At 37.8% G+C, this 27,992-nt stretch overlaps 1 protein-coding gene across 3 annotated transcripts in view; it reads right to left on the bottom strand.

Annotated features, from left to right (window-relative positions):
• Positions 1 to 27,992, bottom strand: part of LOC146525675 (uncharacterized) — a 145,606-nt gene that overhangs the window by 117,527 nt on the left and 87 nt on the right. For 2 of the 3 annotated variants that reach the window (XM_085162972.1, XM_085162978.1), the window contains exon 2: positions 28 to 134. The gene's annotated coding sequence lies outside the window, so the exon portion shown is untranslated. Of the gene's footprint in view, positions 1 to 27 lie in introns of all 3 variants that reach the window. The other variant, XM_085162985.1, reaches the window with a different exon arrangement.

The following is a 27,992-nucleotide window of genomic DNA, read 5'->3' on the forward strand; positions in this document are numbered from 1 at the left end:
TCATAAACAGATGCAACGCAGACTTACCAACTGGTTTGAATCACAGTTTTGGGGACTCTCTGGGTTGGAAGGAACGTTTCTGTTGCTCCAGCGCGGTCTGCTGGCATCAGGCACAGAGCCAAGGATGGGCATCGCTGCGAAGACAACGGAGGATTTCGTTAAGTTCGTTTTCGCGATTAATATGCACAATTGGAATTAAAACAGTAATTAGCAACGCATGGATATTCATTCACTGGCACCAACAATTATTGTTAATTGTTTCCCTGGGATTTATTTGGAAGACGGGCATGGTTGTGCAATATGAATAATTAAGGAAGTCATCCAAAGGAAGGGATTATAACATCTTTGTGCTTGCTACCCAACACTGGCACTACCAAGATGTCTGAATCTTGTAGTACCACCACTGAGGAAGGACCGCTTGAAAGATGGCATCTTTTTGGGCATCGCAAACGCAACAATCATGATCGCAAGAAATGCGATTAGCAATTTATTTCATAATTGGTGGCGTATTTCCTCTCCATTCATCACATGGAGACACATGGATATTCTAATCTTTCGGCGCTAATGAACTTTGGATAATCACCCCTTTGTTTAATTCCATGGGGGATGTTAATTGTGCAGTGTCTTCATCACACAAATGGATTACAAAAAAAAAAAAAAAAAAAAAAAAAGGGCTTGCACGAGAGAGCAGAATGGAATTGGGGGTGGAGTGTGTGTGTGTGTGTACACATGTGTGTGAGAGAGAGAGAGGGTAAGCAAGAACGGAGATATTTTTCTTCCTTCGTTATATGCCAGTAGTCAAATAATGCCACAGTACTCACAAACAAGCTGAGAAAAGCTCCAACATTGCCAGTGATGTTTAAGTGCTCCCTCTTGGAAAAACCTGGTCTCTTTGCTCTCTGCATGCTCTCTAGAGCACCAACTCTCACATATGAAGACATCTGCCTTCCCTGGTTCTGGATCTTACAAAGCTGGAGTGAGAAGAAACCCTCCTGGAATCTAATTTCAATCAAACTGGATGCTATGCGTGTTATTCAAATGATTAGTGCATTAGCGGCATTAATCTTTGTAAGAGTGGTGTTGGTGCCCTGTCGAAGCGGAATGCAGAAGAGACAACAGACACTGTGGCAGGCACTTGCTAATGTCTTCTGTGCTTAATCATTCTACAGCAGAATGGTTTTATGCATGTTTCATTTGCATATCATTAAACCGCTAAGGCATACGGGCAAATGGCAGCATCGAGTGAGAGAGTGGAAACAGAAAAGCATAAAATATAAAGAGGGGGGGAAAAAGCAACTCATTATGCGATAACAATCTTCAAAGCTGTGCGCTTCGTTTCTGGCAACCTGTCAATTCGTTTAATTCAACATTAATTAAAAAAAAAAAAAGTCAGTGCGCTCAGCCTTTTTAGCGAGGATTAATTGAGCACCTTACAATTCGTGTGAGAAGCCATCGCAGATAGACTGAATGTCTGTTCATGTAGAACTTAACGGATGTTTGTGGATTTTTGAATGGAACAGAAATTAGATTTTTAATTGCGATCTCAGACTTGTGATCAGCAAAGGCGGGGACTGAAAGAAGCAATTTGCTGTGATTTAATGTGATCTTGTGCAAAAGCTTACAAGTGTTATATGAGTGAGAGCAGGTGAAAGCAGGTGTGATTTGGACACAGTCTAAGTGACAGGGACAGGACTAAAACATTGTCATACTTGAAGAGAATAATTGAGACCAATCTGTTGCATGTTTTTTTTCCCCATGATTCACTAACATAACAGAAAACTTCAGGTTACATCTCACATAAACATGCCTAAAATATTCACACAACTAAACTTGACACTGGTTATTCCTTTGGAATCAGGCCTATTATATGTGTATTAAATTGTGAGAACTGAGCCCCCACCACCACCACCCCATTCTCCAAATCCAGTGAATTTCAATATTTTATAGCCACACAGGACACCGGTAGAGAAAAGTAATTAAATGTGAACCACAATCATTCCACTATCAAGATTAAATAATAGCAAGCAAAAGCAAAAACCTTTTAAATTATAAAGACCCATAAAGAAGATTCGGAATATGCGACCTTTTTGAAAACAAAGCAGGTAACCAAATTTAAAGTTCAGGTTATTTTTTAATCAAATAGCTTTTAAATAACAGTGAGTTACAAAATTAACAGCTTGGAAAAACAATCCAGCGACAGTCAAAATGTGACTGCACAGATACCTGCATATGCAACTGCGGATCATCCCTTTTTCCATTTTGTACATCCTTGCTTAATTCTTCCTCTACGTAAGGCAAATCCCCCCCCCCCCCCAAGCCAGAATGTTCAAATGAACTGAGCTTCACGCTTCACACAATTAGCCATGTTTAGTAATTTGAGAAATGAGTGCCGCAAGGACGAGGGGGAGGGGCGGCACAGATGAGGAAGCAGGTTGGCAGGGGAAGCCCAGTGAAGTGGGCGGGTATAAGCCTGGCGCTTTGTAACCATGGCACATGCAGATGTCGCTATAGTTCTTCCAAAAGCTTCTACCAACCGAGTGGGAACGAGGAATTTATTTGGCATCACATACCTCCACCATGCGTTTCTAATGAGTGAAAACTGGTGGAGTGTGGGAATCAGGCTGGCAGCCAGGGCCAGAGGTACTGATATGGGTGAGACCAAGCTTAGGGGAGATCCCACCTAGTATGAGAGAATGTGGATGCAAATAACGAAGCGGGAGAGGTTAAGCAATACCAGCGAGGTGTCAGTGTATTTCCAAGCCTGTCATAAGATCTAGACATTATGCAGGGAGCTGATATTAATATGCATGCAGGCCCTCTTTATTATGCAGCTCAGCGTGCAGTAATATTGCTAGGCTGTTCGTGCCATGCCTTAGTTACTCTCTTAGAATGTTATCTCTCACTGAACAAACACAGCCCTCATTTCTTCTCCCTCCTATTAAAATGTTTAATTACAGATCATATCCATCGAAGCCAATTTGAAAAAGAAACAGAATCTCAAATGACAAGGCCCATCACTGAGAGGAAGAAAGATGACAACACCAAATTGTCAGTAAGATGATACAGTCTGTATATTATAAATGTAATTTCACGGCTTCCTTTAGCATCCAGAATTCATTTATTTGATAGCGGAAGTAGCAGATGTAGTTAGTTATTATTTCTTTAAAAATACTCACTTTTATACAGCGTATAAGAAATATAATGTCACATATATATGTCACATCCGTTCAATCAAAAAATGATTGAAACAAACTACACAGCATATACTACATCCGTACATTTTTACTTGATAAATATAATGTTTCCCAAAATTTCACATGCAATTACTGTGCTAAAATTCAGCATAACTGAAGGTGGTCAAAATATAAAAATGTATCAAGCACAACTGCATCTGAATGTAAGAGACTGGAGCTAATCACCCTTCATTTCCTTGAATACAACAAAAAAGTGTCACTAAGTTTTCCACAAAATATACACATTGCAAAGTTCTGGACTAGGCTATATAACAGGAAACCTACCTGTTATCCATCTTTCATTTATAAGGCAGCTACATATATAACTCAGTGGGTCAGTGTAACCTCACCTAAGAATTTGCATAGCCATTATTCTTACCTTTATGAATCACATAGACATGTAGTCAGTAAGAATGAACCACCTAGATGTCTGAATTGGACCAGCCAAGCTTAGAAATAGCATCTCTTTAACCACTGTCTTGTCTGCAGTCTGCAGATTAATTGGTTCCTGGTAATTCTATCAGATTATTATTAGTACGCTGTCATGGAGGCAATCGTGGTGACCCCCTGGATCTAGCGGGTTCTTTATAAAGTGGTGTGAAGGTCAACTGTCAATCAGCATGCACAATATGATAATCAGTCAAGTCAGAACGAGCATGCCATTAACACCAGCAGTAATGGCTGACGAAAGAACTGTCATAACACCAAGCCTCCGGGGACGAACACTTATAGATTGGCTGGGAAAGAGGGAAAGAGGAATCTCAGTCACAGAAAGAATGTTGCATTTGTGAAATCCTGTATTTGAGACAACAGATGTGGCTGAAGCATTACCAACACCTTTAACTAGCTAAAACACATACTAGATACTAGTTCATATCTAGTATCCTTTTTAAGTGTTTACCAATATAACAATTTTATGTGAAAGGCCAACTCTTCTTCCTTCAAACTGAAGTAAAATTACTTTGCACTTGACAGACATGTCCTGTGTAAAGAAGACTGGGAACTCACTGTACTAACTGAGCAGTGCTTAAACCATACTATGGCTGTCAGAGATATAAAGATGTACCATCTGAGTGTGACTATTCTGCTCGGTCTACTGAGAAGCTGCCCGTTTCAGAGAGGGCAGACTTCACTGCCCATGAGAAATCCACTGGATACTAAAAAGAGTAGGCCATCCTATGGGATACAGTCACTAAATGCCCTTCATGAGTCCTGCATGCTCCATGAGATTCAGTGTGTGTGTGTGTGTGTGTGTGTGTGTGTGTGTGTGTGTGTGTGTGTGTGTGTGTGTGTGTGTGTGTGTGTGTGTGTGTTTGTTAGTAAGTGTACAATTTACTGTCTGTGCAACAGAAAGAGACAAAAGATATTAGAGACCAGGCATAGTCCCTGTACAGGTCAGAGTTTAACAAAGAAGAAAGAGAAAGAAGTAAGTGAGGAGAGAAGACGAGACAGAGAGAAAAAGACAGTGAGCTGGAGTTGAAGTGAATGCATGAGATGAGACAGTGTGAAAGAAATGGTTTGTCTGTGCTATGTCCCACAGGGCCTGAACTGGGCGGGTGGCAAGGGAGCCATTACATGCATGTCTCTGACAGCTCACTCTCTCATTACGCTAGCAGACAGTTAACACCACCATCCTTACACCCCAGCTTTGTAATGTAGTCCATATCATCGCCCAAATACACTTTAATAGTTTTAGTGCCTACTTTGATACACTGTACATTAAGAGCTACTTATAAAGAACGATACTTTAAATTTGAGCTCTAAAGAACCACTTAAAGCCTGGACCATACTTAAGTATTGCCTTGGCATAAAATACTAGAGTAGCCATGGGCATTTTCTATCAGATAAACTAAGTTATCATCACTCTTGGTTCCCACAACAGAAATTAAATGATCTGAAGAAAGAAGAAAAACCATGTTTATCAGAACGTATACATTTTTCCAAATTAATTACAATTAATGACAAAACGAGAATTATAGAGCTCTACTTCAGTCAAAAAGCACTACTGTATTTAATACTGCTAATTATTCAGAAGGTTTGTCAATATCTAAACAGAGGAGTCAGATATATTGTCAGATGTATGCGACTCCACATATTTGTTGAACATAACGTGTAGGGCTATATAGAAAACATGTCATCACAGACAGCTGCATGAAAGATTTCACAGGACTCTGTACTCCTGTGAAAAACTAAGTACACCCCTATTTCTTCAATAGTAAATAATAGGCCAGGTGTTGCAAATCAAATGCACCTGATTATTTAATCATCAGCAAATGTGAGCACCTCCAAAAAAGCAGAAGTTTTCTATTATACAATTTTCCCTGGAGTGGACGTCGCAGCAAACTCATCCCAAGGTCAGACCACGCAGTGTTGAGAGAAATCGAAAAAAACAAGCGCAATGTGTTAGACTATATAGGCCCAAGGTAGCATGTTACTTGTTAAGGTTCATGAATGTTAAAGTTCATGACTGTACAATTAGATCAAGATTGAAGAAGGATGGCTTGTTTGGAAGAGTTTCCACAAGAAAGCTTCTTCTATCTACAAAGAACAGCACAGCTTAGGTTTAATGTGCATCTGAAGAAATCACAAGACTTCTGGAACATAACATGATTGTATAGATGTGTGGCCATAGTGCAAAGCAGCACATTTGGTGAAAAACAAACAAAGCGTATTAGTTAAAAACAACGCCCACAGGACCTGGGCACCTTGCAGACACTGAGTCAACAAAATTTCTCTGCACTCCAAAGTACTCTACAGTCAAATGTAACGCCATCTGTCCACCAGAAACCTGGTCATGCAACAGGGTCATAAGCGCATCAGCAAATCTATTTCATTAGATTTCATTCTAGTCAATGGATAGAGAAAAAAAAGAATCAGTGGTTTGGCCTTGTTAAATTCCAGACTTGATTTCAACCTAGCTGAAATACTGTTTTGTCATCTTAAGAGAGCTGTGCATAAATATGCCAGCAAATATCACCGGCCTGAAACAATTTTGTAAAGAAGAACTGGGCAAAATTTCTCTAGAATTATGTAAGAAATTGATAAAGTCATACAGAAAAATATTACTTCATGTTTTGGTGCTATAGGTTGTACAAGCTACTGAATCACCTTTAAACATAACTTAGATATTATATGTTTATACATCATTTTTTGCTCCTAAAAATATGTATCAACATAAATAATCTAGCATTACTCTCTTTTTTTTTCAAAAAATAAAACCTTTTAATATGCTGAAATGCTTTTACATAGACCTAAATGCAAATAACAACCATGTCAGACAGAGTCTGCAAAGAGCAGGGGCCAGAGATATAAAAAGAACAACAAATTATATCTGCTTGTTACATGTCGCATAACAACCATTTCAGGGTCAAAATGTTCTTTAAGAACTCAGAAATAAACAGTGTCACACCACTGAGGGTTAAAAGTGTGTAAATTCTTTCAACTTTAACAGTGTAATTAGTGTAACTGTTATCCCAGGTGGTACAATCAAGATTTACCATTTACTAGGTTCAAGAAGTTAGAGCTAAGAAGTAAATCGGTTTAGTTCTAGTTCATTTCTCAAAGAGGACTCTCCATGTTGTGGCAGAGGTATTCTTACTGAAACAAAAACTTGCAGCTATAGCTTTGGTTGCAAACAAAGTTCCAAACTACATGTATCAACAAGGATAGTAAACTTGGGTTAGTTCAAATTTAATAATGAGCTCCCACCCCCAGGGTAGATAAAAAGACTGGTCTGGATTTGTTTTAAGTATTAGGTTAAGGGTTAAATTGATTAAAATATGCATGCTGTGTGTCAGTCAAGTGTTGCAACTCCAAGTGGCCAATCAAGGGAAAACATATAGCAGGACATAAATACTGAAAATAATAAATATACATAAGGTGACTTTCATAATAATGATTCTGAATTTTGACAATGACAACAGCCAAATACTGCAGTTTACTTTTGCCTTAAAACTGCCCTTTTTATTCCCAGATTACAATTATTTGTTCTGGGCCTAAAACAGCTGTATCTCCCTTCCTCCACCTCTTTTACTCAAGTTTTCTTGTATCAATTTATCTGTCAGCAGTAAAATATACTGATTCTGGTTAAATTTGTTCCTCTGACTCCATCCATTCTGATAGCCTTATTCTGATGTGTTATGTCTAGAAAGCAGATCTTCCTAAACTCAGCACGTTGGACAGACATCCATAGTTTTGCTAGAACGAGATGTTCCCTTTTCGGCACGCCATACTCATCTAATAATACTGAAGTCCAGCTAAAACACTATGAGCCTGTGACACTGAGAACCCTTAGAAATTACATGTTATTCACAATTTACTGTACTGTCTAGAGACAACCTGTCTGGTTGAAATCTCCCCTGTCCCTCCTACTCAAAATGAGCTGAGCCTGTGAATGTGATGAGAAAAAAGCAAAAAAAGCACTTATAAGAATAGAGCTAGGCAAGCACACATGAACATGACCTCTGCTGGTAGTGGAAAAATCTGCTGCCTCCACACTTTATGGCTAAAGGGCAATGACAGATTTAATTTGACTGAAAAAGACATTTCTTCAAGACTTTTTGGCAAATCTTAGTGCTAAGGTTATGAGAACAGCTCAAAAAAAAAAAAAGGACCATTTTTTTTCCTGAGCAAGACCATATAAATCTGCAGCTGCATAAGTACAGTAGTAAATTAGTCAATTTACTAATATCAGTAAAGAAGAGTATTTTTGAATAGAGCTGTCTGATATTCAACCTAATGCTTTTAAAACAACAGACAAGTGAATGTAGAGTATATATATATATGTGTGTATGGCTCTCCAGTAAATTATTGATTAGGTCAACATTTACACAGTCTTTCTGTTTAGAAGTTGACACGAGCAGTGCAAGGTTAATTGTCTCTTGTAACTCATATTAAAAAATATTTAAAGTATATATTGTTCATGCAACTCACTAAACCTGAGCAGAGGACTATAGCACAAAGCTTGTTCCTCACATACATTAGAGGCAAGCTTATATAAAGGTTGCAAAGGAAAGAAGGAGGGAATGGAAATACTGTAGATGATGGCCTTGTTTGAAAGCAACTGACACAAGAGGCTTATAATAGGGACCTTGAGGTCCATTTTCATTCTTATTCCCACAAGCCAATGACATTAACCAGTGTTTTCAGTACAAATCTGTAGAATTGCTTCAGTTAGGGCCAGAACAAAAAGAGAAAATATGCCTTTTAAAGCTAACAGTCTTTTATGCCTTTTACTTCTCATAACCTTCCATAGATTTGCTTACTTGTGTCTAAGCTCTGGGAGGACGTTTCAATCAATTGATCAAAACTGAATTTTTTTTTCCATATAGTTCACAATTTGGTCAATAACATGGTAGAATATTGGTCAACCTCCACAGGAACTCAACAGCTGGACCTCATCTTAGCCAAAGCCTTTTAGTAATATTTTTACTTTACAATAAGAAAGATGTGCAAAATCAGACCAAAACAAGGAGTACTATGAACCTGGTTGGGGCAGCATGGTGGAACAGTGGTTAGCACTGTTGTCTCGCAGCGAGAAGTTCCTGATTCGAATCCACCATCTTACATGTGAAGTTCGCATTTTCCCCTCAATATTTGTGTGGGTTCTGTAGGTACTCTGCCTCCCACAGTCCAAAAACATACAGCTAGAGGCAAGTCTCTTGCTTTTCATTGAACTTTTCTGCCCTTTGTCAACTTTTTTTTTTTTTTAAACTAGTATATTTGTGTAAAGGACTCTTCTTTGATCTTGTATGTTTGCATTCCTACAGATCTATGTCACCCTTCTGATAGAAAAGTAATTGTACTGGATATCACAAAGACTTTGTTCCATAGAACAAATTCTTACTAAAACAAATTGGACTCTGTGCGCAATACACGTGTGAAAACAGCTCCAAAGGGAAAGTAATGAACTTCTTTTTAAAAGATACTAGGCCCAATTAATGGATCATTGTTGGTCTTTCCAGTACAATTTCCCAATTCTTTAGATAGCTTCAGAAATTAAGTGAGTGAAGTTATTTGTCACCTCCAAAGCTCTACTTGCTCTGGACTTCTTGTAAGGTGATCATAGTGTTCTTCTAAGCGCTCAGTATAAGAAATTGATTTTATCCTTTTCATAAAAAATGCCTTTCAACCTTGCCTTAATCTATGCCTTGACACATTGCTAGCATAAAGACATAAAGTAAGCACCTTGGACTTTTTTTTTTGAATGCAGTATGAACCTTAAACCCGATCTATACTCGTGCTGACTTGACCAACCCTGAAAACTATACACAATTACTTCAGTAAATAAAGACGATTCACCTCACTGCAAATGTCACAGCCAAGGTCCTGAATGGTTTATAAATAAGAGACTATTCTTTATTGTGGCAGCACTATACATTACAGCTCGTTAATAACTGACTATAGCAGTATATAATGACTATAGCAAACTAATATTTTAATAAGGGTTAACAGTTTATACCATGTAATTAATAAAGTAATAACTGGCTGCAAAAACATAAAAGCTTGGTATCTTATTTGTTTTGAGTTACGGCCAAAAATATGTGACAGTGACTATCACATGTTAGGTAGTTAATAGACAGCTCAAATATATCAATTTCCACTCTAGCTACACATGTACAAAGACAATCAGTTAAAATAATTAAAAATAAAACAGTTTATTTAGAACACAGTTTAAATCAACAACAGCACAGTTTGTTAAAACCACATACAAACCATTATGAAATGGTACATTACATCATTCACTTTGAGGCGCCATTGCAAATATTAAAGCTAAATAAGAGCCTTTGATACAAGCCTACAAGGCCCAGGATTAAATTGGATTTTCCCAGCGGTTTCACAATTTGAAACATCCATCATTTATTATTAAAGATGGAAATCAAGGGAAGAAAAGGAAGTATTGCCTTTGGCAGCACGAGGAAGCCCTGTGCTAAACACCACCCAACTTCTCCACAGCCTTACCCTTTCACACACAAATAACTGTGGGTCCACATCATTACCATGCTGGCATACACCTGCTGTGCACCAAGATTGCAAACCATTTAAACAGCTTCTCAGTCAGTGCATTCAACAGATATCCTGCTGCCAACCACATGGGTGACACAAACACAAGAGGATTCTTGATGCCAAGCAACAATGCAGTCTTAAATTTCCAGATAAAGTAAATTTAGTTGCTTTGAACCAGAAGGCGACCACTAGTATATTTTTATACTAATAACCCATGCAGCATCCCCATCAACAATCAGTGATGTCTTACTGGTAAATCTTTTCCAAAGCAGTGATGGTATTAAGCTGCTATTAAGCTCCTTTATGCACCTTGACTTTGCGCCAATCTTTATATTTAACCCAAGTCAGGTCGGATGTGAGCTAGACACGCTTGTGCCAAATGTTGGGGTGTTTGATAGATGCTTCTTTTTTACTACAATATATGACCTCTGCCTGTTTTTCTTTTTTTAACTAAAGGGTGGTTAACTGATGGTATAAGTGGTGCGACGTAGTAGCTGTGTTTAATGTTTAAATGTTGCAAGTTTGCCATTTAGCAATGGTCAGTAAAAGCACATAGGTGTGTTTTAATGTGCGGTGGCATCCAGATATGAGTATTATACACAAGTTGCGGAGGCAAAATGAACAGCTGTACAACTGCAGTTAAAAATGTTAAACTTTTAGCTCTTCCTTCTCAAAGGATTTCAAACTTTCTCAGTAGTGAGAACTTTTTAACATCTGGTGAAGTAGCCCTTTACAAACTCATGACTGTATTTTTGAGAGGCTACTGAAATAAGCTGCTTGTTTTAATGTTAAACATTAATGTTTATTCTATACATTTCTACATGATGTTCTTTTATCCTGCTGTCTGAAACTGAATCTGTATTATCGTTGTTTCCCAGAAAGCTGGCAGTTCAAAGCACAAGGGTAACTTGTTTTTTTGAAAATATAATGTTAGTATTTCGTATCACCTAAGACCTTTAACCCCACATTACCTAAAACTTTTTCCCCTCTATGTTGTGTCATTATTTCATGCATTTAGAGTTGTCTCACACATTACTGGAAGTAAAAGTGAATCCAACAGGTACTCAGTGGCACTGAAATTTTCCTATGTAGGACCAAACCGGCATGCTAATTCCATGCCAACTCCATGCATCAACAAGTTCAGCAAGTTTACTTGACCAACTACACAGGTGGTCATAAAGTTTGGCTTCTCTGCACATTTGATGAATACCAAAAGCCATCATTGTTGCTGTATACTTGTAGGGTCTTTCTGCACCATTTCTATAACAAAACTGCCTCTTTTGAAGGAAAATTAATTTAAAATATATATCTGAGCTTCAGGTTTACTAACTAAGTTAAAAAATAAAGACGATTTATATGGCAATAGATGCTGAGACAGCAATATGTACACATCTGCATGATGGATATATAATGTCAGGCAGAACACGGGTAGGGGTCATAAAGCTTCGAATGGCCCCCACAGAAACACAGGATGGTAGTGCACCTCTCAAAGACACCCTGGAAATCCGTCTTAATAAAAGCTCCTCAGTGTCCTTTTGTGATTTTGCAACACTTAACTGCAGTGTATTGATAATACACTGCAGTTAAGTGTTGCAATTAGACCAGCCTTTTTCATGCAAATCAATTTGACAGCACAACAATCAGTTAGTTATGCTAGCCCCTGCTCTCTCATTCTCAACTCTCTCCTTCACTCCCTTGGCCTCTCCCTCCCTTCCACCTCATTTTCTCAGGCATTTGCAGAGGTTGCCACATTTGCATTATTTATCATAAAAGGATAGAATATGCATAACTCAAGGCAAGAGTGTGGTTATTAGTACCGTATAACAAATGTTCAAATTGCAAATTTCATGCCAAATTGCAGCCATTTGCCTCACTCCTGCTGAAATGCATTCCCAAAAATGTAACAGGATAATACTGCATTTTAGCTAATCGACCATGGGGCATGTTGAACATTCAAAGCCAAGTAAACAGGTCTACGTTCTGCAGTGTTCACGGGCTACATATTGCATTTCCACCTCCTCTGTGTGTGGAGACCTGATAGTAATTTACCAAAATCATGCCACTTGACAGTTGCCACTAGTCTCTAGCCTTGATAGGATTTTAGCCTGAAACAAAATTCAAATAAACACACACAACTAAATTGCATGACTAATCATCACAAATATGTGTGTCTGAGACCTCTTGAGCAGCAGCTTCCACATACAACCATTATGATTCATGTGCTTTTGGAACGATGGTCACTGAGAATATTAATAGATACCATTTACTCATAGGAGGAGTCCCATCAAAGTCCTGCATGGAGTTGTCCTGGTATGATCAATGGATGTGCTTTTATTACCATTAAGGAATAATTTACAAGGCAAATACGAAAACAAGTTTTGAATTATGATTACTTAATCAAAGACTGAATCTGGAGTTTGAGTTATGTACAAGCTTTAAATCTGTGTTTGTGACAGCTTGCAGATTTTATTCTTTGTGTAGCGGTTTTCTTAGTAGGATAAAAGTCTATATAAGCGTATCTGTTCCACATACCCAATATACTGAGCGTGTGTGTGTGTGTGTGTGTTCACAAGGTCTTTTAGTCTCATTAACATGCCAGCCTACTATAAAAAAATGATCTAAATTCATCTCTTCATCAAAGTTCTTAGTTAAGTACAGAGGCAAGATGGTGAGACAGTCTGGTAAAATCAGAAGGAAATAACTGCATGTGATCTTTTTTCTAAGGGTCAAATAAATTAAATCTGACAGAAAAAATATCGAGGGAGAATTTAAAAGAGATAAAAAAAAAATGGAGCTGTGGGCGAGAGATGAGAAAGAGAGCATGCGTCTGTGTGTGACAGAGAGAGAGAGAGAGAGAGAGAGAGAGAGAGAGAGAGAGAGAGAGAGAGAGAGAGAGAGAGAAAGGGGAAGAGAGAAACTCAGGAACTGCAGGATGGTCTGTATGCCTTTAAACTGAAGTCTCAATCTTACGTAGTTTTGTTCCTTAAAAGGAAATCAGAGGACTTAGGCATTGCCTTCAAAGTCATGAATAAACATTGAACTGCCTTTCTGTGCGTACATCATACATCACAAGATGACACTACCTAATGGAGGAGGAATCCTTGCCCTCCAACACATGAATAGGCAGTGAAATTACCCACATGCCGCAGCCGCATGGTTCTAAAATGGACCGCCAAGGGAGAGAAAGGAAGGGGCTAATGAGAAGAAAGGAGGACTAGTGAGAAAAGGAATCTCTCAGTAAAGTGGATCCCTGTAATAACCACTTTCTCTCTGCTCTGATAGACCCATGTTAAATGCAGGGGGGGAAAGTCATATATACTGCAATAATCATTCATAATTACAATAAAAATTGACTCTTTCTGTTAGTCTCCAAGGGCAGTTTCTTAATTCTTGGAAACTACTTGCCACTTGTGAGACCCTTCCTATCATTTCTAAAAGTGTCAATTTTAATAGCATATTAAGTGGAGGTTTCTATTTAAGAACAGACTATTAACAAAGTTACAGTGAGGCTTTTATGCTATTACTTATTATGCATATATATCTGAAGCCAAAAATCTTTATGTTCTGTACAAACCATAGACTGTATGTGAAGGATGGAAATAGTGCACAGGTCAGAAAAGTTAAAGCTGCATTCTTTCTACTGGCCAGCAAGGAACAAATTCTCTAGTTATAAATAAAATTTCATTTGTAAAAGAGATAAAGCATGGTTGTGTTGTTTAAATAATGCTTAATTGGTAATAAGAAGCTTAAAGTGTGCTAAGAAAACATCTTTCACACCGTTACACCACCAGCAGCATCTTTAACCATTGATACAGAGCAGGATGGATCTATGCTTTTATGTTTTTTTAACCTAATTCTGACCCCACCATCCAAATGTTGCAGCATGCGTTCTGCATACCTTGGTTGCCACAAGTAGTTACCTCAGTTACTGCCTGCTTATCTACTTGAAGCACTCTGGCAGTTCTCCTCTTATCTTTGGCATCAACAAGGGATTTTTGATGCTGACTGTATAATTTCTTTTTCAGATAACTCTATAAACTCTAGAGATGGTTGTTTGGGAAAACCCCAGTAGATCAGCATTTTCTGAAATATGCACATCTGGCACCAACAACCACACCACAATCAAAAACTCCTAAATCATATTTCCTCTCTATTCTAATTGGTTTAAAGTTTAGCTGGTCCTCTTGACCACATCTACATGTCTAAATGCACAGAGCGGCTGCCAAGTGACTGGCCAATTAGATGTTAGCATTAATAAGGAGTTGAACAGATATACCTAATAAAAAGTGTCCAGCAAGTGTATATATTATATATTGCATATTAAGTCCGCATATGTATGAGGGCCAAAAACTCAGGCTTCACACTCTAATGCTTATTTTCTGACAGTTAATTCTACCCTTGGATTTGTTATGATGTCATAGGGTGGGAGCATCCTTAATGTGGTCAAGCATACATATTCCAACGAGGTAATTAGCCTCACCCACCTACTGTTTAAACCTTCTGTTTGCAAGGGACAGCCAATCAGAGAAAAGTTGGCTTAAAGCAAGAGTGGCAAAATCCAAGAATCAAAATAGGGACCTAGAATTAAGCAAAATAGTCCCCCTTTAAAGCAGTGTTAAATTGGTGTATGTGAAATATGTTTATTAGTATATATTTACCGGTGTGGCTTGGTGCAAAAAGTGAAACTGTTGTGAGACAATAGACCAGCTGCAGAAAATGTCATCTACTAGCTTACAATGGAGGCCAATTGATAAGACCTGGTGTCAAACCCAGAGTGTAAGGTGCAAGTCAAAGTGCTACATCTGGTGAAGAGGGCAATGGCAAACTGCACCAGGGAATAAATCAGAAACAATTGTTCTGCAAATCTATTTTAGTACTTCAATCTGCTTGAAAACTATTACATTATTTTACTCCTTATGAACCAACAACAACAGTCAGTAAAACAGAAAATATTGCTAAACTTATAACAAAAGACCACACAGGCAAATGTCTAGTTAAATTACTTGCGTTGTTCAATGAATAATTTGTGATCAGGGTATGAAGAAAAGACTCCTCAGCTTGAACTCCTGTATGTCCTCCATTTCCTATCTGCAAGCGTGGGTGCATCAACCACAGAGACCCTAAGGCAACTATGCACAAGACATTTCCACAGAGGATCACTTGGAGAATATCCATCAGGCTGAGATACTAATTAGTGTTAGTCCATGTATGCATGTGAGTCCATGACTGTGCATGCGCATGTTGGAGCAGAGAGATGTACACCTAGCCAGGAGTGAAAGCAATGTTGTGCAGCCGAGTGCAGTAATTTCTTTGATCATTTTTAATGGCCATTCTTTCATGTGAGGCTGCTGCTCACACACAGCTCACTGCAGGTGTCATCTCATTCCTTCAGTTGTGGGATTAGTATGCAGCAGGCAATAAAAAGCCAGGCCATTACACTGTGCAGCACACATACATAATCTCAACACAGTGGGATCATTACCTTTTCAAAGGATTATATCAGCTCACAGTCTACAGAGAGAAACAAAGAAAGCGACAGAAGCTGAGCAGAAGAGGAAAAGGAACCAAAACAAGACATAAAAAAGAAGCAGCAAAAGAGGCAGACGCAGTTACAGAATGCTCTATCAGTCAGCAATGCGATTAATGGAGGATGGACAGGAAGGTAGAGAATGATGGTTCAGTCTTCTATTTAGGGTTTGCTAGCTGAATTTGGACAGAGTTTCCTCTTATATTCTGAAATGAAGTCAAATATTCTCACCTCAACCATTCTACGGTATTCAGTAGACAAATTATTATTTGCAATGTACCATATCCTGTGCCAACTTTGTTTTCTTATTTCACATACTGTATGCTTACACTGTGCCAAAAAAACACCAGAGAGGTTCTGACTGTAAAGATTCTTCGGCAGTCCATCACAGGGAAAACAATCCAACCAGGTCTGTGTAGCAAGTACGATCAGACCAATGCACTGCCAATATTCTTGCCATATAGTCCCACACATAATCAATCCAATAAACCCAACACCAATAACTCATGGGGAGTATTTACCCATTCAGGTCAAAGAACCACCCTACCCTCATCCCTACTGTGCCTTTCACAAAATCCTGAACAACTATAAGCGAAACAGACAGGTAAAGGTTTGTAACAAGTACTAAAAAGCCATTTTATGATATGTGAATCTGTATAAACCAGCATGTTGTTTTATTATTAATAGTTCTCAGGAGGATCTGCTAGCTGAGAAAGACTGTTGGCTCATCTCATCCACCCTCATACTGTATCTCCCATGGTGGTATGAACCTGGTGCAATTTACGCAGTTTTTATGTATTCATTTAACTCCTATAACCTGCTCTCTCTTCAGCCCGAAGCCTTTCATCCAGAGAAAGGGTTTAATGTATAGTATGTCTACATGATGGTATGCAGTCTGATGCTGAATGCTGTATCCAGTGCACTTTTAAATAATGAAACGTACTCAATAATTCAAGGGCTGCACAACAGTATATCACAATCCTAAAAGATACCAAATAATTCAAATGATTTATAACTAGATCATAAATCATGGTTTCAAAGATAAAAAAAAAGTTTCTATTGAACAACATTAATTTCTCTGTATTAACAAAATATTAAATAGAAATGTGTAATTTATACTGTCAAGTGCTTGCTCTTTGCTCTGATGCATTTGTGCTCAATACATATGACTTCTATGTCAATGAATATGCAGCATTTTCCAAAAAGTTGGTATTCTGTGTAAAATGTAAACAAAGAAAGGCACAGCAAATAATTTCAAAAAGTTAGGACATTTCTATTACAAATTCAGTCTGTTTCAGAGCCCATAATTGCTGACAATGATTTTAAGAAATGTTCATGTGCCCATGCATTAATATGCTCTACAGAATTAGATCCGTTTTCCATACAGTAGCAAATGAAGATGTGAAAAAAATAGCCATTCAGTTGGTTTTCAGCCGTGACCCGTGCACACAGAGATTTCTCTGAGTCTTTTGCTAATTTTATGTGCCAGACATGATGAAATCCCTAAAATCTTGGTAGTTTTACAGTTAGAGCTGTTACTATCATTGCTCAAATGCTAACCAGTACAGTCTTTTGTTGTCCTTGTTCCAGTGTTTTTGAAACATGTTTCTGGTCACATCTCTGTACTATTTTCAATTAAATGTAGTTTTAAACGATCTGCAACTTACTGAATTCTGTTTTTATTTAGTGTTTCCGTTGTTGCCATCTTTATGTTTCAAAACTGGACATGATGAGAAGAGGTGGGTCTATCAAAACAGAGTTAATTATTAATTCACTTTGACCTGAAATGTTCAGAGATGTCAAATCAGATTGCTGTTTTGCCACAACTTTCTACATGACCAGATGTCTTTATGCAACGACATGTATCTCCCCCAGTGGCCATTAAAAAGAATGCATGTTTAAAGCATTTTAAAGCATTGCATTTGCTTCACTTTTTTAGATGCAGAAGCAATGTCCATCTTTTATACTGTTTACAACTTCTACCCAGTGTTACTTCAGTTCCGCCTGGCTGTAAACAGTAACATTTTAGCAAGGACTTGTGGAGTTTGTGCCAGCATCTTGCTTAGTTCTGGAATGATGAAGTAAAAACACTGTAGCAAATTTCAGGGGTAGATTGCAAATAATGATGGATTACAAAAGGAAAATCCACTGTTAAAATTTTTACATTCTCCAATCTTTCATTAGTCTTTACTCCACAAGAAGGCAAAACTTAGTACAATAATTAGCTGACTCCAGGGACATAAATACTATAATTCTTCCAGCTTTACATTACAGCAGCGCTGCTAAGCCCTGGTATATGTAAGTAAGCCCATTAATCACCAAGAATCTGATAATATCAATTATTTCAGTAAACAAGGAAGTCCAGATCAAGGCCTCACCCTCCACTCAATCCTTGCATTAAATCACCACACAGATGGATTTAGCAGCTAATTGGAGTAAAATGGAGCTTTGTGAGGGATAATTGAGGATTTCTTTACCATGTGTAGTAGTGTCTGTAAGTACACAGTCAATTTACAAGAGGAATGGGGTGTGTGAATCTTCACAACTGTTAATCGCACTACATGAATAATAGCATTATAGTTTTTAATGACCAAATATATATATAAAAAAAAAACAACAAACAAATAACACAGTTAAACATAAAGGAAAACATCCATATTTTTTAGTCAATATCGCATCATTTTGGTTTTTATGTTTTTTTTAGCATCTTCTAATATACATTATTAGTACTGTACAGGACATAAACACGGTCATGCCATGATTTTTGGTGGCCTTTAGATAATCTGAGCCATCTCCCTCTCATCACCACTGCCCTATTTCTAAGTGAAAGTGAATTATTTGAAGTAAAAACATCTCCAAGAAATGTCTGACAGGCCTTCTGATTCTCTGGGTGAATAAGGGAAGGCTCCCACTGGTCTGATAAAAGGCTTGGGTTTCTACAGCAAATGATGCCTTTCTCCCAACTTATGCCTACACTCTGCTTTTAATTGGTCTCTTCTGTAGCCGCGAACCCTAATGACTTTGTTCCGGGATTAAAAGCCTCAGAGTGTTCAGGCAAGGCAAGGGTCCTAACCTTTTCTTGCCTGTTTCATCTCTCCTGTTTCAACACTTCCTTGCCCATATTGCTCTTATAAATACCATCTACAGCCACAAATTCTTTATTTCCCCCCCCTTTTTATTTCTACTGTTTGACTGTCTATTTCAATACACTATCCCTGTCCCTGTGAACTCTACTCGGTGCTTCTAGGAAGGCTTGATGAGCCAAGTACTGGAATATAATTTAATGCACTATAATGAAAATGCTGTCAAACATGATACGATAACGTCATTCCATTTGCATAAGTTATGTAATGTGATGTTTCATTCACTAATCTAGTTTGATTCTGCAAATACAGAAAATTTAACATAGGCATAAAAATACAGGAGGAGTTTCTTGAGAATATCAACCTACTTAAATTACTACTTAAACAGAGTACAAGGTATTTCTTAATACTAGGCAGTTTAAGTTCCAAAAACACAAGTTTGTCTAAGCACAGAATCAGTAACAGTGAAAGACGAATAATGATAATAATAATGGATTGGATTTCTATAGTGCTTTTCAAGGCACCCAAAGCGCTTTACAATGCCATTATTCATTCACTCTCACATTCACACACTGGTGGAGGCAAGCTACGTTGTAGTCACAGCTGCCCTGGGGCAGACTGACAGAAGCGAGGCTGCCATATCGCGCCATCGGCCCCTCTGGCCAACACCAGTAGGCGAAGTGTCTTGCCCAAGGACACAACGACCAGGACAGAGAGCCCGGGGATCGAACCGGCGACCTTCCGGTTACAGATACGCTTCCCAACCCCCTGAACCACGGTCGCCCTGTTTTATAAAACATTTTCTTATATATATAAGAAAATGTTTTATACCCATCTTGTATGGTTTAAAACATATTTAGGTTTGATGTACATTTGCGATTCACTCATTCCTTATTCCAGGATGGCTGTCAATCCCCTGCTACCCCACCACTACCCAATTCACCTCTCTCCTAGATGCCCAGACAAGGCCAGTGCTGAATGATAGAGTAATCGATGTGAGGCCTAATCACCCAGCTTAACTCTAATACCCTGGACTGGTCCACATCATTATCATATCAGCCTCCACACATTTCGAGGTGACATGGTTGGCAAAAGATTAAGGACAATCTTGTAAAGAGGCACCGCACTTTTCAATGTGCTGACCAACCACAAGAGGCCTTGGGAAGCTGGAAGGAATATGAAGGAACTGAAGGTAAAAATAGCGATAACGACTAAAAACAGAGACCCATAAAAAGACCTCTCGTCTGTTTGAGGCTGCCAAACCGATATGAGAAAATCATCTATGTGGAAAATCAAGCAGGGATGGTATCTCTATCAGAGGCACTTGTCCGTACAGCAAAGACAGTTACTGAATGCCTAAGATAAAGAGTTTGTGTAATTAAGCCCGAGGAAGTTGCAGAAACTATCTATTAATTACTTTGCACAAATTGTACAAAATGTTAACCAACAGTAAATAAGGACAGAAGAACAAACAGGTCTGCAGTTCATCCAGGGAACTCTGGACATCTGAATGAGATGATATGTTTAGGTATCCACTGTTAACAATTCCTCAAAATATTAACCCCAATGACAACTGACAGCAAAACATAAAAACATTCAAAACAATCTGAATTATTCTGGTTAGGCTGAGATGTCTGATCATAAATCATCTGTATAAACTGTCAGCTTGTCTTAAAACAATGGCAGAATTAAGCAACCTTATGCATATCTCATTCAGTTAGTACAGTCTTATTGTACGGCTTGGCTACCAAATAGAATATCGCTTTGTGTGTTTTTCTGTATAATGAAGTTTGAATTTCATAGGAAAATAGGAACAGAAAAAGCCTAATTTAAGCAAAAGGACAAAAGAATCTCTTTGAATTTTATATCAAAGACAAAAGTAAAGGAAAACATTAACAAATCAGACACACAACTGCAAAACCTTAATGCCTACTTAAACTGACACAAAATCACTCAGTTTGCTTTTATCAATGTTGAAAATAAGCACATTTCTTAAAATCCCAAAGGGATGACTAAAAGGCTTTATTCACAGCCCATCTATTGCTTAAATTTTAAAATATACTTCAGTTTCTATGTTGGCAATCAAGGAAAACACACAAGTCAACGCATGATATCACTTTTACAAACTATCTACAGATATAACTCAAAGTGTTGGTCCATCACAAATAACAATCTGGATGTTTTTTTGATTAAAGGTTAGTAAAGCAAACCACATTAAACTAAAAGCTTTAAAATTAATGTCTGTCTCTCCCTCTAGCCCAGTAAACTGCGTAACACAGAGCTACCACTCCCCATCATCATAAATGTTTAAGATGGCTAACAAGTGTGGTGTCAACAGCTCCCAAGATAATCAGTGTGTCAATCAATGACGGGTGTGAGGCCAGCTTTTAGAGGGTCTCTATGGTGGCCGCTTAGAGCATGCTCAGTTTAACAGCAGCAGTGGGAGAAAGTAAACACAGTAGAATATAGAGTTGACGATTGACTCCTTGGTCAATGCCATTGATCACGTAGTCCGCAGATTCTCTACTTCTTTGTGTAGGCTGCTCATATTACTGTTTGTCATCCCGCTGTCAGGCTTCGAGCTCAGGATCACAGCAACTTACTAATCAGTCACTACAAAAATGCAACCACCACACTAGAGGGAGACAAAGAGGAGGGTCAAAACTAGGTTTATGCTTAGCTTAGAGATCCTGGCAAAGATATATTAAAATAAAGCACGCATGCACACACACATAGGAATACAAACATAACACACCTATTGACTGTGTCAGTTGCTTTTTGTCTTTATTTTTTCCATTTTTGGCATTTTAGCATTATATTGACATTTATTCTTGATTATTTATTCTTTAAAAAAAAACAACCTTCAGATTAGAGCTATATCTCTGCTCTGATTAGATCTCAGCACTAATTTATTTATTTTTTTATTTTAAAGCTAAATGTTTTGCTTTATTTTCCTTAGACGATGGTGGAGACCAAAACAGAGCTAAGAAAATTAAAGTAAAGAAAACACTTCAGAGAAAGAACACTTGGCACTTGAAAGAACTATTAGCATTGTAAACTAGTAAGCCCAAATATGTTATGAAACATCTACAGGCACACTAAAGCATGCTCTGTCAACATTGTGATGCCTGACACCAGTCTCGTGGCTATGCCCTGTCTAGTTGGTGCTGTTTTGCGCTCCAGAGTAAAGCTACATCAATAGACAGCCAGCTTTAATGATTTATTGACTGGTAAATATACCATGTAATGAATCTGAACAAAAGAACAACAATTTATAGCTACAGTGACATAATAACAGTCACATTCTGCTACACCTACACAGTTTTGAAAAACACTTATGACACTGATAACAAAATCCTGCATAGGAATTATCTGCAAAACATATTTATCATTCAAGTGTTAAATTAAGTTACAAAAAAGAAAGAAAATGACTGCTGCTCTTTTGATAACGAGATTGAAAATTGTCACAAATGCTCCAACTGTGAGAGGTATTTGCTTTACAAAGCATCTCTAAAGGGGTGGACAAGTATACTGACAATTGGTAAAACTTAAACAACACGGCAAACTTGTTGGTTTGATTCTGCCTTAATGACAGGCTTAATCTAACACATTAAGCATTGCACATGAATAGTTTCTGGCAGTATTCACTCTGAAATGTCAGCCTTACATAAAATGAAAGAAACCTCACAATACAAAGCTAAACTCCCCCTTAATATACAGATGAGGATAAAATTATTAGCCTTCCTATAAGATGTAAGTTTTTGTTTAAGTGCTTTTTTAATAGAGCAAGTAACAAAGCATTTCTAAACATACCAGTTTTCTTACGAAAACATAAGTTATTTCAATTTGCACAAAATAACAATTTCCTTAAAAAAATATATATAAGACCAGCGTCAATATTATTAGCTCCCTAAAAAAACAACGACCTTTTTTGAAGCCACAGCACAAATCACTGCTGTGCAAGGATGTGCTTTAACTTTGTAATGATCAAAGCTTGTAAAATAAAGTTTAGTTTAAAATTTAGGGTTATCTTCCAATTTGCACACAGTGTTAAAACTTCAGGAAGGCTTTGAGCTATCACTTAAGAAAACATCAGGCCAAAAAAAAGATATCAGTTTATACTTTTCTGGATGCTCACAAAGCAGGAGATGGATATACAAAGTTAGCACAGCATTCCCAAGTGTCCAGAACTGGAGAGAGAAACATCATCAGGAAATTCAAAGAGAGCCACAAAGTATAGAACAAGCCTGGTAGAGGTAGGAAGAGAAAGATATCAACAACTCCGGACAAGAGAAATCTGGTGTGTCTAAAGCCCCCAAAATGACTGCCAATACACTAGTGAATGACTAAGTTAGGGATTTTACTCTCAACGAAAACATTCACTAGTACCCTTTATGGGAATGGACTGCAAAAACTTCACTTCTTCAGAAAAGACACCTTGTCAAACAGAAGTATGCTATTAACAACCTGGAGAAAGGTTATGCATACTGGAAGCACGTCCTCTGGTCAGATGAGATAAAACTAGAGCTCTTTGGCAATAAAGACGCCGATTATGTTTGGAGAAAGAAGGGAGAGAGTTGGATAACCCAAAACACACCATCCACACTGTAAAACATGGTGCTGGGATTATTATGCTGTGGGGATGTTTCAGTGTATCTGTGAAAGGGGAATCTCGTCAATGTGGAAGCAATTATGAAGAAGAAGGATATGTAAAGATTTTCAAAAAAATCCTCAAGCAGCCAGCAGCAAAACTGGGTCGACCCCAAATATAACCCGTTCCTGATGAAGAACTACCTCCAGAAGACCACAGTGAAAGTTACTGACTGGCTTGCACAAAGTCATGAGTTGAATTTCATCAAAAATATGTGTGGTGAACTGAAGACCAAGGTCCATGCCAGAATATCCTAAAATCTGGAGAAGCTTGAGAAATTCACCAAAGAAGAATGAGCTAGGACTGCTCAGGAGACATTTGTGAGACTTGTTGAAAACTACAACAAATGACTCCAGGCTGTTATCCAGCATGAAGGCTACACAATTGACTATTAGCATCATGGTGGCTAATAATTTTGATCCCTAGTAGTTTTTGGTTTTGTGAAATAAGTTTGTTTCTGTGCACAAAGTGAAATAATGTTAACATCCAAAATAAATAAAATAACATAAAAAAGCATTACTTAATTAAAAAATATTTCATAATGCTGTTAAACTATTTTTTTCATAGGGGGGCTAATAACTCTGTCCTGATCTAAAGTGGCTATCTTTGTGTCTGCAATGTAGGTTAGTACATATTAGGCTCTCCAGCAGAGACACAATGACCACTTCTATTTTTAAGTAGTCTTGCCATCAATTGAGCTAGTAAGTGGCAGTGAGGACAAAGAGAGAGTGACACATGCAGAAGCATGTTAGCTTTTTAAATATTCTAAAAAACCTCCAATCCAGCTGTAAACAACTTGACCAGGCAAATCTTCAATCCAAGCCAAAAACACTGAAAACCAATCATACAGTCCTAATATAATCCTATAATCTAATGCCTATTACTAGCCAGTCAACTAGATCCACAACAGTGGGTTTCTGCACCGACACACAGTTCCATCAATTCTACATTGATGATGAATTTTTATTCTTGCTCTTTTCTCAATGCATCCATTTTAGATGAGATGAAAAAGTAATATTCCAGCAATAAAGCTTGATTTACATCCCCTTCACTGTTCTCCCTCTTCCTTTTTTATTTGATCATTTAGCCAGGATCATATAACTGTATATCAGACACAAATGAAATCAGGTCTCATGCACATTAAGGCCATGTCTTTCTGCAGCTAACATCCCTTCCAACCCAACTCCCCAGCTCCACAGCAAGGCAGGGGCAGAGTCCCATTCATTTTCAGGCCCATTTCCTCCTATGATTAGGCGATCAATCAATCTCAGCATTCAATCTCATCAGGCAGACGGGATTATCTGCCCATCTTCCCCTCTGCCTCTTTCAACTTACTCCATCCCACACACACAGCAGCAGCACATTAACATCAGATCAAGTATCAAACAACACAAGCAGTCTACCACATCCTCTGACCACAAACAGACCGCTTCTCATCTTAGCCGTCTCTGGCTGTCCTCAAAACATATGCCAAAAAATGGATTTAAAAAAACAGAACAACAAACATAATGTTGAGCAAAGCTTTCGTTTTGGGATCAAATGTAATTACAGATTAAATTGCTTAATTTGATGATTACTTAAGTCTACCAATTTATGACATGATTTGTTTATAAACAATCAGACTATATTTACTCTCTCTCCCTCTGTACATTTATATATGAAGAATTAATAATGAATAAAATGAAAAAATAAATTTTTTTGCCATCACTAATATTTCATGTTTCTATCCCCCCCCCCGATAAGCACTTGGTAAAATGGACGTTTTCCTCACAGCTGAAAATATTTAATGAATTTTCCCTAATGGCAAAAAGCTTTTTGATGTAGCAATGCTTATTCGTAAAACAACACTGATGAAACTGTCATGCTTTTAAGAGACACTACCTTTTAGTAACCACGTGCTAGATTAATACATTTGAAAGGCAGCACTTTCTTCCATGCTCGTGCCCCTGTTTCTGGAAGCAGAATAACCCTCAAACCCAATTCAAAGCTACCATAGTAATACTGGCAACAACAAAAAAAGTCTGCAACAACCACAGTGTCACACTGACTTTGAGCAGCACTGTGGACAAGCACAGCATCCCAAACAAAACAGAAAGTACACATAGCTCCTTTGCAGCCTCAATTTCATCACCTCAGCTTTATCTATGCACTGCATTATTTAGCAGAAATCGCAGTGAATGGCAGCATCTTCCTCTGCCTTTACTTGTTTATTTTGACAAAAGAACATTACGCAATTGTATTTTGCCCACTTTTTATGAAATATACCATCATTATTTCATTAATCTTGCAAAAAAATATGTCAACTTTCATTGTTATGTTTTTTGTTAAAGCGCTACCATTTTACATTCTTATGCCAATCTTTGTTGCACCGGGCTTTTTTAGGGTTTTTTCTTTTTTTGCTGTTAGCACACACAACAACAAACCCAGCTGAGCCATTAAGGTTTCATCACCGTTGTAATAGAAATTTGTGTTAAAGCACGGAGCACTGAAAGTCTGGGTTTATGCTTTTCCAAATGAAAGCTGAGCTCAAATCTATATTACTCTCAAACTCTCAATCAATCAATGTGTGAAGTCTATCTGTATTCCTGTGTGAGATTAACTGAAGTATCTACGTGGTTATTATGGTCAACATGCCAAAGACCATCTTGCACAAAATGTTGTTTTTTTTTGATGGGGGGATACTAAAATAGTGTTAGGATATCAGTGATGTTTACTGAATTAAAAAGAAATGTTTCCATTAACATCTCACACATGTGAGCATTAATATTTGAAAATGCGAAACATATTTTTGTCAATAGCAGCCCTTACAGAGGCGTGAAAATGCTTAGGAATCTTTCTCTGGGACTCTGAGAAGCTGAATCTGTTGCAATAAATGGCCTTAATAACAGCCTCAGCCATTATTCTACACGCCATTGTTTTTAATTACATGCTGAGACCTTCTAAGAGCCATGCACACTCCAAGCTCACTTGGCATCCTCTTTACTGGCAACAATTAATCTAAGGTGTGGCACAGCTTTCCTGAAAACATCATAAACCAAACCACCAAACCTACCGTCTGAAAATCTGACAATTTATTCAGGTCTGCTTACATTCTTTTAAAAGTGTCCATGTAATATCCACATTTCTACTAGCTTCTGGTTTAGACAAAGAAATCATTGTCATGAGCACATCTTAAATCAGGAAATGTGAAAGAAATGCAAAAGAAGGGCATACACTAAAATCACATCCAAGTTATCCATGTAGAGCTTCCCAGTTTCTTATTGGTAGGTTTTAAAAGTTCAGTAGTGACATTGGTTAAAGTTCAAATTATCTGAATGTTTAGTATCGTGGTGACATAAGTGACATCTGAGTGGTGTTCAAGTGAAAGAATCACTGAATTAAAAAGCAAAGGCTCATCACCCACTATCATTATAAAGCTGCAGATGGAGATGCAGACAGCACAGTCTGATGTTGTTATTGTCTTCCGTGTGGGTGAGTGATAATAACCCAGGCTGGGGGTAAAGAAGAGGCTATATGGGGAAAAAGTCTGTTTGACTGCATCATATCCTCTTGCAGAGTAGCCTTGACCTTCTGCCTGATTTTGATAGAGCTGCTGTCTATTTAATTCATATGGATACACTAACTTTCCCCAGAATGCCTTATCTCAGTGAGGACCAAGTAATATATTTGGGATTGGATTAGAGTGATCCCACTGACAGAGGGTGAGAGAGGAAGGTACTCACAGGTGACAAGGTGTGCAAACCAACAGAATTGATGCAAACAACAACACATCAGCACCTAACCTTGGAAAGTTTAGGATGATTATAAGGAAGCATTAACTTTAGAAAACTAACTTTGCAATTCTATAAACTAACATGCCTGAAGTTACAAACTTCAATCAAAGACTGCCTACATCTTTACAAATATGCCTACATCTGGAAACTACCCTTTGAAATAGTAACAGGAAGAGCACAGGCTTCCAGGGATGCTTACTTATAAGTATTTGGTAGCTTTATAGTGAAGAGATGTTAATGTGTTTGAGGTAAAATTTAATCAGGTATGGAGTTTACATTTGCAGACTTCAGACAAACTAGTTTCAGGTGGACCCATCACTTAACAAAAATGTCTCAAGTAATGTTTAATCCATTAAAAATACCTTTATAAAAATAAACAAAATCAAAACACATGGCAATAAAATAAAGTTTCTCATAAAACCTTTGATTAACTTGCAAAATACCTTCTTTGTATTGCAAGGTCAGTTGTATGTGTGGATTTTAAGTACAACTGCAAGCAGCCTAATAATATTGTTCACACGCACCACATGCTATCTCTGAGATAGACCTTTTTAAGCATGTTTTTTTTACTCCCATACTTAACATGTTTTGTCACTTTACAAATTTCAGATGATTTCCTTGGCGACTGACTGGACCACCCCTCTTATTTCAACTGCTCCCTCCATTTCAATCTTTATCTACGTTTATTACCTTTGCTCACACATGCATTGTCTTTCTTCT

Source organism: Neolamprologus multifasciatus, chromosome 1 (genome assembly GCF_963576455.1).
Source record: "Neolamprologus multifasciatus chromosome 1, fNeoMul1.2, whole genome shotgun sequence".
In the NCBI taxonomy this organism is placed as follows: Eukaryota; Metazoa; Chordata; class Actinopteri; order Cichliformes; family Cichlidae; genus Neolamprologus; species Neolamprologus multifasciatus.